Source organism: Canis lupus, chromosome 1, assembly GCF_048164855.1.
Source record: "Canis lupus baileyi chromosome 1, mCanLup2.hap1, whole genome shotgun sequence".
NCBI lineage: Eukaryota > Metazoa > Chordata > Mammalia > Carnivora > Canidae > Canis > Canis lupus.
In genome coordinates this window covers 67,669,068-67,684,960 of record NC_132838.1, presented here as the reverse complement: position 1 = coordinate 67,684,960, position 15,893 = coordinate 67,669,068, and the positions used below count along the sequence as shown (strand labels likewise).

Here is a 15,893-nt window from a genome sequence, read left to right as displayed (position 1 = left end):
TTATCTATTTTAATTTTCATAACTGCCCTATGATGTATGTATTATTAACCTCATTTAAAGTAAATGAAGATATAACCTTCAAGAGATTAGAGAAATATCACACAGAGAGTAGTAGATTGAGATTGGACCCTGTGCTCGTCATATTCTAAAGTGCCCGCTGCATGTGAGCAACACCGTATTGCTACTGCAACGTAATATCCATTCAAAAACTAAAATATTGTACCTAAGCCAGATAAATCTAAAACACCACTGTGGGATATTTCACATTTAATATATTTATTTTAGTGTGATTACTATTATTATAATCAATGGTATTATTTCATAAAGATTTTAAATGATATTCAGTGACTGCCTATGCCATGATACCAGGCAGGCTGATTCGGTTCATGGTTCCCTTTGATTAAAATGCATCAGTCATTTATGTAAGATATGGTAGATGAATTCCCCTTGAAATCATGGAGACAGGTAATTAAATTCTGTCATTTTCCCAAACTTTGGCTTTGTTCTTTTTCTGGAAAGCCATTATATAATCTTAGAGTAAACCAGATCTTATTCCCCCAAAGTTAATTAACATGCAAATAAATTTCCTACACACTAGTGATTGTTCTCAGTAAGTAAATCAGTGTAGCTAGAAACATATTAAGCAGAACTTTAAAACATTTTTTTCCTAATATTAAAATGTTTTGGAAAATTGGCAAAGATAGAAATGGAAGGCCGATGTATTCCTGTTGCATGATTTGCCAGTTCTTGGTTTCTGCCCTAATTGGTACACTGAAGAAATGCTAATAATATGTCAGGAACCCATTAAGAATATCACGTCTCCTCAAGAAATGAATAATCAGTACTGATGATCATCATTAACCATTTGATTTGGAATGGATTACAGAGGAACATTTGTGTCTCTCCTTACAAAGGGAGAATTACCTGTGAAAGTTACCCAGCACAGGAATCACTGGTACCTCCCACATCATTCCTGGAGTAGAAATTCTTAAAAATAAATAAATAAATAAATAAATAAATAAATAAATAAATAAATAAATAAATAAAATAAAAGAAATTCTTTACAAGAAGAACTTTTTTATTGTTACTACTTACTGTAATTCCAATCTGGCTTTGCCTCCTAGCCTGTATGTAATATATGCTAGTGAAAATTTTGAAAGCATATTTTAAATTCCAATAATCTTGATTTTCTACCTTATAAAACCACCTTTTTTTAAATTTTTAGACATCTACCTACTTAAGGAAAATGTGTTCTCTTTCTCCTTCATTCTTCTGGCACTAAATAACAACTCTAATTCTTCCAAGATGGCCTTGCAGGTGTTCATCATTCAAGCAAGTTCATCAGCAATCTTCTTAAACTACATACAGAGGACTGCAGTCCTCTTGCAGTGGTTCAACCCATACTGGATGTAATGGGTTTTTCTCCTCCCTTTTTCTTGTCACTAAGGTTACATTGTAATTGGCGACAGCCATTTTATGGCTCAGTTTACCCGTCAGCTTAAATTCTTGCATGTCCTTTGTTATTTCTCTCCATCATGTTATTATTATGTAAATTTTCGTTTTAACATTCTCTACAATAACGAAAATTCCATACATTTTAAGAGCAGTGAAATGAGAGGAAACACAGAAGGAAGAAATGCCTTTGCTTTAGTGGATGGAGGAAGGAGAGATGACTATAAACTATAAATGCTAGTGATTTGGGGTCTATTAAATAATTTCCTATGCATGACACTTTGTCACTTCTCAGGTTTTATTGATTGTGTTTATCTTACGTAGTTTCCATATGAACTTTTGTTAAGCCAGGGCTTCCACACATTTATGTGTTTGAGAGAATTTTAAAAACACAACTGTAGTGCTCTGCCCTCTGTGAAGAGCCGATGAAGATTTCTCTGTATGAGTGTTGAAAACTATTGACATAAAAAAAATATATATATATATTGACATTTACTTATGACATCCATTTTCTTTTCAAAGCTTAGTGTTTATTCCTAATAATATTATGTTTTTCTCAATAGTATAGTCTTAGGACTCTGCCAAATTCATAGGTATTTAGATAAAACTCCTCTGCTGGAAGAAAGGCACTAATGAACTTGTTTGAGTGATGAATGTCTGAAGGACCATCCTGGAAAAAGATTACGGTTTTGCTTTTTTGTTGCCAGAAGGATGGCTTCTCTGAAACCATAAAAGACCCCTGGTTTCTTATAATTTTAAACATAAGAACTACAGGAAAAAAATCTAGCTGCTTAGCCTTAAGCAGATTATTACTTCACTAGAATGTTTAAGCATTTCTAAGTATTATTTTTATTCATAAATGTTTCCTGTATCAGTTTGGATGAGCTGCGTATATATTCTATGTTCTATACCGTATATGTTTTTATATATTGTAAGTAACAATATATTTACTACTTTAAGCAAATAGTTAAAAATGGAAGTAATAAACTTTTTATACAAAGCAATACCTCAGAAGATAACAGGAAAGCAAACTGAAGTAGAAGAATGAGCTAATTAGATTGGAATAGGAAAAATGTTCCCATTTTAGTTCTCTAGTGCCTGTTTTCTCAAGCTATTCATTTGTATTAAAACATGTTTCTAATTGAAACAATTATATGATGCTTATAGATTATTGCAAATGAGATATGAAATTATTGAGTACTACATACTGCTCCACAGAATGATATTAAAGTATTAATTTTAATACCTTGTCATTGCCTCATATCATATTTGCATATTAGAATGTAGGAAAATATGGTTTTATCAAATGGGCGTATATATATAGATATAGATATATAGATATAGATATATACATATATATATCAATATATATAGATAGATATAGATATATATTTTGATATATATATATCAAGACAACAACAAAAAGAGATTTCCGTAAAAGGAAGTACATTGGATTTTTACATTTTTAAATCAGCTTAATTGAGGTATAATTTATATAGAGTAAAATTTGTCTTTTTCAGTATATAGCTATATGACTTACACAAACCACTACATAATCAACATATAGAACATTTCCATCCCTCCAGAAAGGTACCTCTTGCCTTTTTTGTAGTCAGACTTGAACCTCGGTAGCTTGCTGTCTCCCATCTTGCAAAAAAAGGAGTCTCTAACTCCAGATCCAGTGGAAGGGCCCTGATTTGCCTGACCCAGATCAGGGACCACAGTTCCCCCAGCAACCATATGTGGAGGGTCCGGGTACCATACCGGACCCAGTGGTGAGCACCCATCAAATCAAAAAGAAGTGAGGAGGAGAATTTCCCAAAAGATGGTTGCCGTTCCTGAGGCCACAAGCTTGGAGTTCTGGAAATATAAAATAATGAATGTCAATTATTATGCTAATTTGGTAAAAGTTAGCTTTTAACAGACTAGTTACAATTATTTTTTTAATAGGAAAGGTTTTTTAGTATGTTAACTATAAAATATCTATGTCATAAAGTAATAGAATACACATTATATCTAATGTAAAAGAAGATTTATTTATAATGCAAATATAATCTGAAAGACTTAATGTTTATTAAAAATAAGGTACTCTTTTTATTATTTTTACTCCTCCAAATATAATATTTTTTTTATTACTTGCTTACCTCAAGAATAAGAAATACGATTTTCCCTTTTAATTTGTTTTCCTAATATTCTGAATTTCACATCAGTATATTTGTTGTTTAATGTAGTGAACACACCTTCCAATCAGATTTGAATTGAAGTCAAATACTCAGGTTCCTTCCTAAGGAGCAGTGACCTTATGAATTCACTTCTACTTTTTTTTTTTTCCTTCAACTTTTAGCTACTTCATTGCAGTGCCGAATAGGCCAAGGATAGGATTTATCTGCGAGTTGAGACTGCTTCAGAAGAGTATTAAGAGGAACAAAGGAGTTGAGAGCTCATGAAAGGATGTGATTATAATAATGCTCTTGGAATCTAAGTTGGGTAAGGAGGGAAAAGAGGGCATAAGAGGATGTGGCCAATGAAAAGATGGTTGGATCAGTGGACTAGAAGTTCCAGGGAGGTCAGAGAAATCCTGGGACGGGAGCACTGGAGACCATGATCTGAAAGGTGAGGAGAGTAAGTCAATAAGAAGGACACCCAAACTGGTGTTTTGAAAACAGTGCAATAACTGGTAATGACCAAGGGAGGAAAGAGGTCACCATAATCGTGGTTCTGTGCTGAAATGCTCATGGACAGCCTCATTTTCAGACGTGTGTTGAAGAGCATAGCATTACACCATCATGTTTTAGGTGAAGTCGGTCACCATTAAAAACATTATGCGTACTAATGACATTTAGGGTTTCCCATCCAATAATTAATAAGGTTGTCATCAAATGATTTTATTAAGTCAACGTATAGTTCCTTTCCTTTTCTGTGAGAGGCGAGCTGCGTTCTGTGTTTGGTGAGAAGTCAGAGTTTTGGAAGGAAGGAAAGAGAGCAAGGAGCAGAGTTACACGTGTGTGTGCTCTCATGTAGCTCAATGCCAACCCCTTGCTGTTTCCTTTAGCTCCTTTATATCTGGGAGATGGAGGGGAAGGATCTGCATTATGGGAGAAAGAAGGGACAGAGTAATGAATTTCAGGACCAATGAGCTTTGGGAAAAAATGCTGAATTTTCTGATTCCTTTCACGTGGAGAAATTTTGAAAAGCATTTGAGAAGTCAATATTTTAGTGCAGTGACCATAAGTCACTTGAATAGTTATGCTGCGATAATATAAAATTATATTAAGAAGCGATGTACCAAATTGTCTCTCTTTTGCTGTGGCTTAAAGTATAGCCTATCCTATATATGATCATGCCAAAACCCTCCTGTGTGTGAAAAACGCATGTACGGTATCAGGACACTTAGATTGTCCTGTTGTCAAATAGAAGAGCGTTCACACCTTTTTAAATTTAAGTTTTATTTTTGTTGAAAAGTAAGACTCATTGGTATTTTCTTTTTATTTACACATTCTGATTTTCTTGAGTCCACTTCTCTATGAAAAAAAAAAGTTCAGAATTTTCCTCTGTATTATGATCTCTTTAAGAAGTCTATTTGCATATGGAAGACACATATCTGTGAAAGGAGTATATATCCTCTGTGGTATTTATATTTGTAACTTTCAGTGGAATGTTATATTCATAATTTCCAATATACTTCCAGTGTTTGACTTGCCTGGGTAGGACTTGTGATGGATTTGTTCACCTTAGATGACATTTATTCCTTTTACTTCATTACACATAATCCACCTGTGTAAGATCTTAAGGCCTGTGGTCGGCTTTATACTCTACTAGACAGCTTATCAGCCTCTCTGCAGGCTTCTCAATTTGAATTTTAAAGTAAAATTGAATGAATTTGTGTTGCTTGTTGAGCCCCTGTCCTGAGCTCTCCCTGCTCTCTGGTTCTGGGGTGATAACTAAAGAATAGAAAGCGAGTTCATGGATTGTCGTTTACAGTGGTTGTATTATATCTCTATGGTCTTTATACGCATACCACATACGCGTCTGTGTATGCAAGTACTTATATGTATAAATACACACATTAATAATATATAACTATGTGCACACACTTAGGTTAATGAACTATTGAGGTATCTAAGGAATAAGGGAGAAGAGCTGATTATTGATTACAGAATTTGATGCTTAGAAGAAAAAAATGTCTCTTCATTTGCATGGGCCGATGTGCTGTATACCATACAATGTGTCCAAAAAATGAACAGACATAAAATTGAAGTTAAGATTGGAAGGTCACGTGAATGTTTTTCTTCTGGCATCTACGTGAAAGTAGGAAGTAAACAGATGATTAAAACTCATGCCAGTGCATTAAAAAAAGGGCAACTTATCAGAGAGCCAAGGCCAAGATGATATACAAGGGTTTTATAATCAAAACAAATAAATGCAAAATGCTTTTGGAGCCAAATGGAATTAATATATCTCTGTCCACTCAAAACTGTGCTTTAGCTCATGGAAAAGCTTTTTAGAAGGTAGTCAGAGCCCATACCTCAACTTGACACTCAGACCTGTATCTGTACCGCTTTAGCTGTTTGACTTCTCATGGGTTTTAGTTGAAAGTTGTTTTGTTCTGTGTATGCTTTTATTTTTCTTTCTAAGGTAATATTTAGTGACGAAAAGTTTTCTAAAATCACCCTTTTATATTCCTTTTTTTCAGAAAAGCTTATTATTCAGTATGTTTTTTGTGACTTTTATGGTAGTAGTCAAAGATATAAAAAAGGACTTTTCTCATTTTTTTAATATGTATCTCTTCCTCAATATATGTAGAAGGATATTATTTTATCTTGGGAGATATGATATTAGTCAATAATTTGTACTGAACTTTTAATTTGCTTTGTCAAAATTGTTCCCTTGAGCTATAAGTAAATCTGAATTACTAGAACTAATAGGATAAAATGTTAGTTACACATTTTCAAAGTTTGGCTTATGATACAACAATTTTAAATGTGATTTAGTAAAATACCACACAAAATAAAATAATCTAGATCTTCCTTTTTGTACTTTGATTTTATCAAGCATCAAGCCTTCGTGAGCTTAATTTTTTCTGACCAATCAAGAAACCAAGATGCATTTAATAGATGGCCAAAATGCATTGAGTGTAAAAGTGCGGGTCGTTAGACTTTTCTAGAAGAAAAGAAACAGACACAGAGACGGGCTGAAAGCCTTAGAAACAGTTCTCCTTAGTACCCGCTTCTGAATAGTCCTCTGCTGCTTAGAGCAAAACGCCGTGGTCCTCTTGAGGTAACTACCCTTCATATTTGAGGGATATAGATCACTTCCACCGACGTAGGACTGTTTCACTAAAATGAAAACTAGGATTTTGTATGAATTTAAAAGTGTATTAAATTGTGGAAGCCAAGGAAGAAATTAAACCCGAAAGGCCAGCTGCATTTATCAACTTACATCATTTGGATCTGTTCTATTCCCCTGAAAATGTTTGCCTGTAAAATGGACATCCTAAATTCTAGCCATAGATTCTGGGAGTGTATTTAGTAGCTCAGATAATCACTTTACACCTTAAAAAAAACTCATTTTTTCCCACAAATTGTAGCGAAAGCACATGTATATGACTCAGTGTATCTAAAACGGTTTGTTGGGTTTTTTAAAAAATTTTTTTAAATTTTTTATTTTTTAAATCCAAAATGGTTTTGTTGCACTTACAGAACCAAAGGACGTGCCACAGCAGTAATTCAGGCTGAATATGGGACTGATGAAGGAGAGATGTCTTAGGCAAACTCTTGACCTTTTTTGTGAGGTATTTGACTAGCGTTAAGTGTACTATGAGTTATTTATTTCAAATATAATATTTGAAATTAACGGAAAAGAGCAGTACTTAGACATTTCTTAATTTACCAATTTCAAAGGTCCCCTTTTCAAATCCTGTCTGACTCCTATAGGATTATAATACAGTCCCCTCATTGCGACCATCCAACTCTAAACAATATGTTTAGGTTTTACTTAAAAGTGTGTGAGCGCTGCATTTAGCGTCATGAGTCACTCGTCTGCTTCTAGATTGCCAGGAATACAATGAGGCCTACATCCTGCCAGTGTTGAAGAGGCAGGAAGCAGGGGCGTCTGCACGGAAGCCCCAAGGGAGCAGCAGCCCTTACATAGGAAGTGAGGAAATGTCTTCCTCGACTGCAGAGAAGGGGATGATGAGATGACAGCGGCTGAGGAGCCCCTGACTGTTGACAGCATCTGTGGGCAGCCTACTTTCTGTCCTCCCAATTTTATTTTTAATTACTCAATGCCAGTTTATTTGGGTTAAAAAATTGTTGCTTGGGAAACAGAAGCAAACCCACTGTGTCCTGAAGTACGAAATGCAAACCAAACCACTGGTATGTGACATCCGTTGAATTTGGAAACCTGGGGCGTCTCCTCTGTCAGCTCTTCTGTACCCCCACCGTTTACCCAGAGCCCCTGGATGTTGATTCCAGAGTCCAGACGCTGATCGGGAACTCTCGGTCAAGGGCGACCTGGATTGAGATATGTTTGTATTTTAGGGTTAGAGTTAGAAAGAGGGAGAGAACAGAAGAGAGGAGAGAGATTTATGGACTGCATTCACTGTATGATCCAAAGGAACCCTAATTATTCAAAAAGGCCTTCCTCAAAGTTGTGTATTTCTCTGTTAGCCTAAAAAGCTTGTTTTTTAAGCTATGATGATATAAAGAGGGGGACATTTGAGAGCAGAAAGCACATAGGAGCTCTTTATTTATACTTTCTTGAAATTCCACATTTCAGATGTTAGGCCCATGTCTTTTTGTGACATTTTAGTCTTAAGATGTCTGAGATGACTATTTGGGTTCTCATTGTTTCACACACAGACCACTGCAGCTGCTTCCAAGGCAACCTTTTTCTTCAAAAATAAAATTTATTCTAGACACCAACAGGTTTACCATTTCCTTACTGCTTTTAACATACAGGCGTACACCTCACAGAAACTGTGCGTTTGGTTCCAGACCACCACGGTAAAGCAAATATTACGATAAAGTGAGTCTAATGAATTTTCTGATTTCCCAGTGCATATAAAAGTTATGTTTACACTCTTTTATAGTCTATTAAGTGTGTAAGAGCATTATGTCTAAAAAAAGAGTACATACATTAATTAAAAAGTACTGTATTGGTAAAAAAAATATATATATATATATATATGTGAACCAACCCCTGACCTTGCTGTTGCAGGTTTTGCTTTGATGGCCGCTTGATGATTGGTGGTTGCTAAATTTGGGGTAGCTGTGGCAGTTTCTTAAAATAAGACTACTGTGAAGCTTGCCATGTCAGTGGACTGTTCTTTTCACGAATGATTTCTCGTTAGCATGCAAGGCTGTTTGGTGGAGGATTTTACCTGCAGCGGAACTTCTTTCAAAATTGGAGTCAATCCTCTCAGACCCTGCCTCTGCTTAATCAACTGTGTTTGTGTGATATTCTAAATCCTTTGTTGTCATTTCATCTTTTACAGCCTCTTCACCAGGAGTAGATTCCATCTCAGAAACCATTTTCTTTGCTCATCCATAAGAATCAGCTCCTCGTCTGTTCAGGTTTTTTCATGAGACTGCAGCATTTCGTTCGCATTTTAGGGCTCAACTTCTAATTCTGGTTCTCTTGCTAATCCCACCACACCTGCAGGTCCTTGCTCCACTGAAGTCCTGAACCCCTCAGAGTCATCCATGAAGGTTGGAATTAACTTTTTCAAAATTCCTGTAGGGTTAGCGTTTTGACCTCTTCCCATGAATCGTGAATGTTCCTGATGGTATTTAGTATGGTGAATGCTTTCCAGAAGGTTTTTAGTGTACTTTTCTAGATCCACCAGAGGAAGCACTACCTCTGGTAGCTGTAGCCCTACAAAATGTATTTTTTTTAAATAATAAGACTTGTAAGGTGAAATGACTCCTTTATATGTGGGCTACGGAATGGATGTTGTGTTAGAAGGCATCTAAACATCATTATTCTGGTCTGTGTCCACCAGAGCCCTTGGGTGACCAGGTGCATGGCCAGTGAGCAGTAATATTTTGAAAACAATCTTTTTTTCTAAATAGTAAGTCTCAACAATGGGCTTGAAATATTCAAATATTCAGCAAGTCATGTTCTAAACAGATGTCCTGTCATCCAGCCTTTCATTTTCCCTTCATAGAGTGCAGAGTAGATTTAGCATAACTCCTTAAGGGCCCTGCGAGTTTTGAAATGGTAGCTGAGCATTGTCTTCAAGCTGAAGTCACCGGCTGCATTAGCCCCCAGCAGGAGTCCGCCTGTCCTGTGAAGCTTTGAAGCCAGGCACGGACACATGAAACTCTTAAACGTCATCTTCTTCCCATGTAAGCCTATGTCATCCACACTGGAAATCTGTTGTTTGGCGTCGCCACTTTCATTAATGGTCTGAGCTAGGTCTTCTGAAATAACTTGCTGCTTCACCTTACACTCTTATGTCATGGAGACAACTTCTTTCCTTAAACCCCATGAACCAATCTCTGCTAGTTTTCAACTTTTTCCTGCGGCTTTTCTCATCCCTCTCAGCCTTCATAGAATTGAAGAAAATTACAGCCTTGCTCTGGACCAGGCTTTGGCTTAAGGGAATGTTGTGGCTCCTCTGCGCAGCCCACTCAGACTCTTTCCATATCTGCTTCTCAGGAGGCCTTTCAGCCTGCCTCAGCTTTCAGTGTGCCTTTCTCACTACTGTTAATCCTTTCTAGCTTTTGATTTAAAGTGAGAGACGTGTGACTCTTCTTTTCACCCAAACTCATAACAGCTGTGTAGGCCTATTGGCTTAATTTCAACACTGCTGTGTTTCAAGGACTAGGCAGGCCAGAAGAAGAGGAAGGGAGATGGGGAACCGCTGGCCAGTGCATGGAGCAGTCAAAGCACACAACATTTATTAAGTCTTCTGTCTTATGTGGGTGCAGTTCAAGATGCCCCAAGACAATTACAGTAGGAACAGCCAAGATTGCTGATCACAGATCCCCATAACCACTATAATAAGGAAAAAGTCTGAAATTTGTTTAGAAAGACCTGAATGTGACACAGGCATGAAGTGGATAAATGCTGTTGGAAAGATGACACCAGTAGAATTGCTCAATACAGGGTTGCCACAGACTTCCAATTTGTAAAACAAACAAACAACAAAACAACAACAAAAACGCACTATCTGTGAATCCCAATAAAGTGAAGCACAATGAAATGAGGGATGCCCTCATTTCAGGCATCAACCCTCAATCAGGATTGATTCCCATGCTCACAATCTACAAAGGCTTATCCCTTTGTGCAGCAAGTCCAGATTCTTCATCTAGTGTTGAAGATGCTCGATAATGTGACGGCTCACTTTCTACTCTTACATCCCATTGGTGTCTGACCAGAGTCTAAACTCTCACTAGATCCATTCTCTTCACTCTGCACTCTGCCCACGAGGCTTGCTCGCACTGTGTCCTCAGGATACCCCCACTCAGGCTGTTCTCTTCTCTTCTCTTCTCTTCTCTTCTCTTCTCTTCTCTTCTCTTCTCTTCTCTTCTCTTCTCTTCTCTTCCTCTTCTCTCTCTCTCTCTCTCTCTCTCTCTCTCTCTCTCTCTCTGAATTTTCACTGATAGATGCCCCTGAATATGTTGCTCAGTTGCCTACCACTCACCCGCTTTGGTTGTAGACTCTTGGAGGAGGAGAAGCCTTGTCACTTCTTGTGTGTCTCACATCACGGCTGCAGTGAGGAGAGCTGCCTGCAGAGAAGGCACCCTAATGATCAATGATCGTAGAAGGTCTCCATTAAGTTTCCCCAGCACAAGACCTTTGTCTCCCATTAGACTGCTGCTCTGAAAACTACACCGAAGGTCTGAAAGGCTTAGGATTGCTGATGCTCCAAAGACAGGGCAGGCAGTTCCCTGAAGTCTTCAGTAACAGTGGAAAAATAATTGTTTCTGTATAAAAATGAGATTGATTAACAAATAGAAAGTAATAAAGAAAAATGAGGATGAGTTTACTTAATTGAAGGAGGAGCAGTGAGAAGAATCCAACTAGTGTTTACTAAATAAATAAATAAATAAATAAATAAATAAAACAAGGCGGTGAAAAGAGAATTTAGGAAGTTTTGGATAAGTCAGTTGTACATTAATTTCGTGGATGTAACAGAAGCGTCAGACTGTTCTAAATAAGAAAGGAAATTATGGAAATGATATAAAATTAGTGAAATTTCATGAGGTTTCCCATATTTGTTGATCACTGTTCAGAAATCCGTACCGTTTATGTAGCTCTTCTTCCCAATTGAAAGGCAGGTAGGAATCAAGAAAAGAAGTGAGACATGGAAGTTAATTATATGGTTTCTGTAACTACTTTATGTTCATCTGGGATTAGCCCAAAAACAATCTCTACTAGGCAAGATAAAATTATTGTTGAGTCTTTGGTACTTACAGTGACAGGACATAGTCAACAGGTACTTTCTGTGTCTTACTATGTAAACAAGAGAATATGTAGAGGATTACCATTTTTATCTTGCACTGAGTTATATATTAGCTATTATATTTTATTTTATTTTAAATATTTTATTTATTTATTCATGAGAGACACAGAAAGAAGCAGAGACACAGGCAGAGGAAGAAGCAGGCTCCATGCAGGGAGCCCGGTGTGGGACTCCATCCCAGGACTCCAGGATCACGCGGAAGGCAGACCCCAAACCGCTGAGCCACCCAGGGATCCCCATATTAGCTCTTTTAAAGAAAAATAACGTGGCACAGATCCAGATACATATCTGCCATTGATAATAATAAGCCCTTAATTTTACAGTTATTATGAAAATGAAATACCAGTTTCTTAACGACTGTGTGGCAGGTGTTTACATTTTAAATGTACAAGAAAATACCTGAAGTGGGAGACACCAGTTTTGTGGGATAACTCTCATTTACTTTTCTTGATTAATACTTCATATTTTTTTCTGAAATGATTCATAAGAGATATATAATCTTTGCATTCAGGGCTTGGAAAGCTTCATATGATCTACTAAATTCTGTGTCACTGTATCATTTAGCTTGTGGGAACATTTAGTATAATTGCTTTGGCTCCTCTTCCTTAGATTGTGAACCTCTCTTTGCTTCAAAAAGAGTATCTCGGATGCTATTTGGATTCGGTAAATAGGTATTTGTTACCGTTAAGAGGTTTTCTATTTTAAACGGTACTTGGCTAGTGCCCTAGACATCATATCCCTAAACTTGCCACCACATTGATTATGAAGACCCCATGAAAAAGAAAGAAAAGAAAAGAAAAGAGAAAAGAAAGAGGAGAGAGAGAGAAAAGGAAGGAAGGAAGGAAGGAAGGAAGGAAGGAAGGAAGGAAGGAAGGAAGGAAGGAAGGAAGGGAGGAAGGAAAAGAAAAAAGAAAGAAAGAAGAAAGAAAGAAAGAAAGAAAGAAAGAAAGAAAGAAAGAAAGAAAGAAAGAAAGAAAGAAAGAAAGAAGAAAGAAAGAAGAAACAGTTCATGATATGGAAAACAGACTGGTTTGAATTTACTGCCAGAATTTGGAAGGAATTCTGGATTCTTTTTCCTATATTCAGCTACATAAAATTCAAAGCATACAGCCATTGAAGTAACTTTGTTGTGAGTGACTACATACCCACCACCTAGATTTTATTTATCATTTTATTCTACTTGTTTGGTGACACATATATAACTATCTCTATTGTTGAAACTGCATTTTAAAAGGCAGTTGGTAGATTTTACTTATATGTGCAATCTACAAAACAAAGAAAATAAATAACAAAATAAAAAAAGAAACAGACTCATACATGTAGAGAACAAACTGGTGGTTGTTAGTGGGGAGTTGGGTGGTGGGGACATAAAGTAGGTGAAGGAAACGAAGAGGTACAAACGTCCAGTTGTAAAAGAAGTCTTGGGGATGAAACGTACAGTACAGGGAACATATTCAATATTCTGTGCGCTTTGTATGGTGACGGATGGTGGCCCTACTTATCATGTGAACAATGAATAAGATACAGAACTGTGGGGGGGGGGGTCCCTGGAGGGCTCAGTGGTTGAACATCTGCCTTTGGCTCAGGGAGTGATCCCCGGGGCCCTGGGATCGAGTCCCACATCGGGCTCCCTGCATGGGACCTGCTTCTCCCTCTGCCTGTGTCTCTGCCTCTCTGTTTCTCTCTGTGTCTCTCATGAATAAATAAAGTCCTAAAAAGAAAGAAAAGAAAAAAATTTAAAAAACCAAAGCCCAGCTGTTGGGCCAACCTGTGTTGTGTGTCTGGAACCCGCTACGTGAGCTCGCCTGAAGCAAGAGGTAAAAGGGCCTCTGAAACCAGCTTAAGGTGAAAGGCTTCTTTCGAGCGAGGCCAGCACTGCTCCCCTGAGCAGTTCTGCTCCCCGAGCACACGCACCTCCTGAGCGGCTTTGCTTGTTTTGGGGTCCACCTAGGAGAGGAGCGGAGTCCGGGAGGACGGCCTGCGCCCTGCGGCTCGGGGGCCCTGTGCGGGGCACAGGCCAGCGCCGTCCTCGGGCCCCAGCCAATGTGGCCCCTCCAGGTGCCCTTTTATTTATTTATTTATTTTTAAAGATTTTATGTATTTATTCCTGAGAGACACACAGAGAGGCTGAGGGAGACAAGGGCGCTTGACCCTGTGACCCGGGTCACACCTGGGCCGTGGCCTTGCTCCACCCCAGCCCCGTGGGCTGCCCCTCTGGGCGTCTCCTTTAAAAAAAAAAAAAAAAGATTTTATGTATTTATTCCTGAGAGACCCAGAGAGGCAGGGAGCCAGACAGAGGCAAATAAGGGCGCTCGACCCTGTCACGGCCTGGGCCATGGCCTTGCTCCACCCCAGCCCCCTGGGCTGCCACTCCGGGTGCCTCCTTTTTTTTTTTTTTTTTTTTTAATATTTTATGTATTTAATCCTGAGAGACCCACAGAGAGAGGCAGGGAGCCAGGCAGAGGGAGACAAGGGCGCTCAACCCTGTGACCCGGGTCACACCTGGGCCGCGGCCTTGCTCCACCAGAACCCCGCGGCCGCCCGGGGAAGGAGCCGGATGTCAGGCCTCCTGGCGGGCGCCCAACCTTCCCCGCGGCCCAGGCCTTGTGCGAGCAGCACGCGGCCCTGCCAGCGGCGGGGAGTGTCCTGCGGGAGGGTCCCCATGTCCCCGCCACCCCCGGACGAAAGCGTGGGCGGCTGTGCCTGCACAGGGCTCCCTGGGGTCGCTACACTGCTCGCGGCCTTACACGGCACGCCTGGAAAGCGTCAGGTTTGTATTATAGCACAGTTATTTAAAAAAAAAAAAAAAAAAAAAGGCCCCCAAGGGCAGCCCTGGAGGGCCCAGCGGTTTAGCACAGCCTGCAGCCCAGGCTGTGACCCCGGGTCCGGGATCGAGTCCCGCCTTGGGCTCCCTGCATGGAGCCTGCTTCTCCCTCTGCCTGGGTCTCTGCCTCTCTCTCTGTGTCTCTCATGAATAAATAAATAAAATCATAAATAAATAAATAAAATCATAAATAAATAAATAAATAAATAAATAAATAAATAAATAAAGCCTCCAAGACTTGGAGGAGTTAGAGCTCAGGAGTCGTTTCTCAGGTCACTCATGCCAAAGAGCTGTAAGCAGGCACGTGTGCTTGTTTTGGCGTCGTGTGGATGCATTTAAGCGTGGAAATAGAAATATATGCATTACCACATGTGCAGTTCTGTTAGTCACTGGTGAACAATTCTGTTAGTGGGCATGGCAATCATACTGTTATTGGAACCATTTAATGTAAAAATATTAGAGCCTGTTGTTTGCCAAAATTGTTCTGCTAATTTGGTTGCAAAGGGCAGTGCTTGAATCTTAAAATGTTTGGAATTTTATACAATTCCAATGACTTATAGGCCCAAAAAGCTAGAATGTTTGGCACTGGGACCATTCTGGGAAATAAAAGGCATAGAGTTGCTGTAACTGTTTGAGATCCAAAACAGCAAATATATTATTGTTTTACCTTGAAAATTTTTCTATATTTTTCTATATGAATAGCTTTGAAAGTAGTAGGGTTTTATACTTGCTTGTGGCTGTGCTATTTAACAGCCATGCTAATTAAGATATCCAGTGTGAATTTTTACATTGTGAAATACATTTCCTCAAAATAGAAACTCTTACCTTTTTTTCCCCTTCCAAGAAAGTTTAACAATGTCGTCTCAGATATAATTTTGCCCCTCAATTATGGGTAGATGCCCATAAGTCAAATGTGATCACTTTGTATGGATGTTTCAAAAAAATGTATCTGCATGTTTTGTTTTGAAAATTTGGTCTATAAAAATGAGAAATATCAAGGTTCCTAATATTCTCGTTTAGCTTATGATCTGTGTGTGTCACGTACAAAAAAGTTTTGTTTCTGATGTTTACATTAGCTATCAGAACAATACATATTTTGAAGTGGAAGTGACCTTAGGTTTGCTGTCAGTATCGTTTCTTGTAAAT

General features: G+C 38.4%; 1 protein-coding gene across 10 annotated transcripts in view; it reads left to right on the top strand.

Moving 5' to 3' along the window:
• The window catches only part of PTPRK (protein tyrosine phosphatase receptor type K), a 546,973-nt gene that overhangs the window by 366,581 nt on the left and 164,499 nt on the right, over window positions 1-15,893 (top strand). The window lies entirely within an intron of this gene.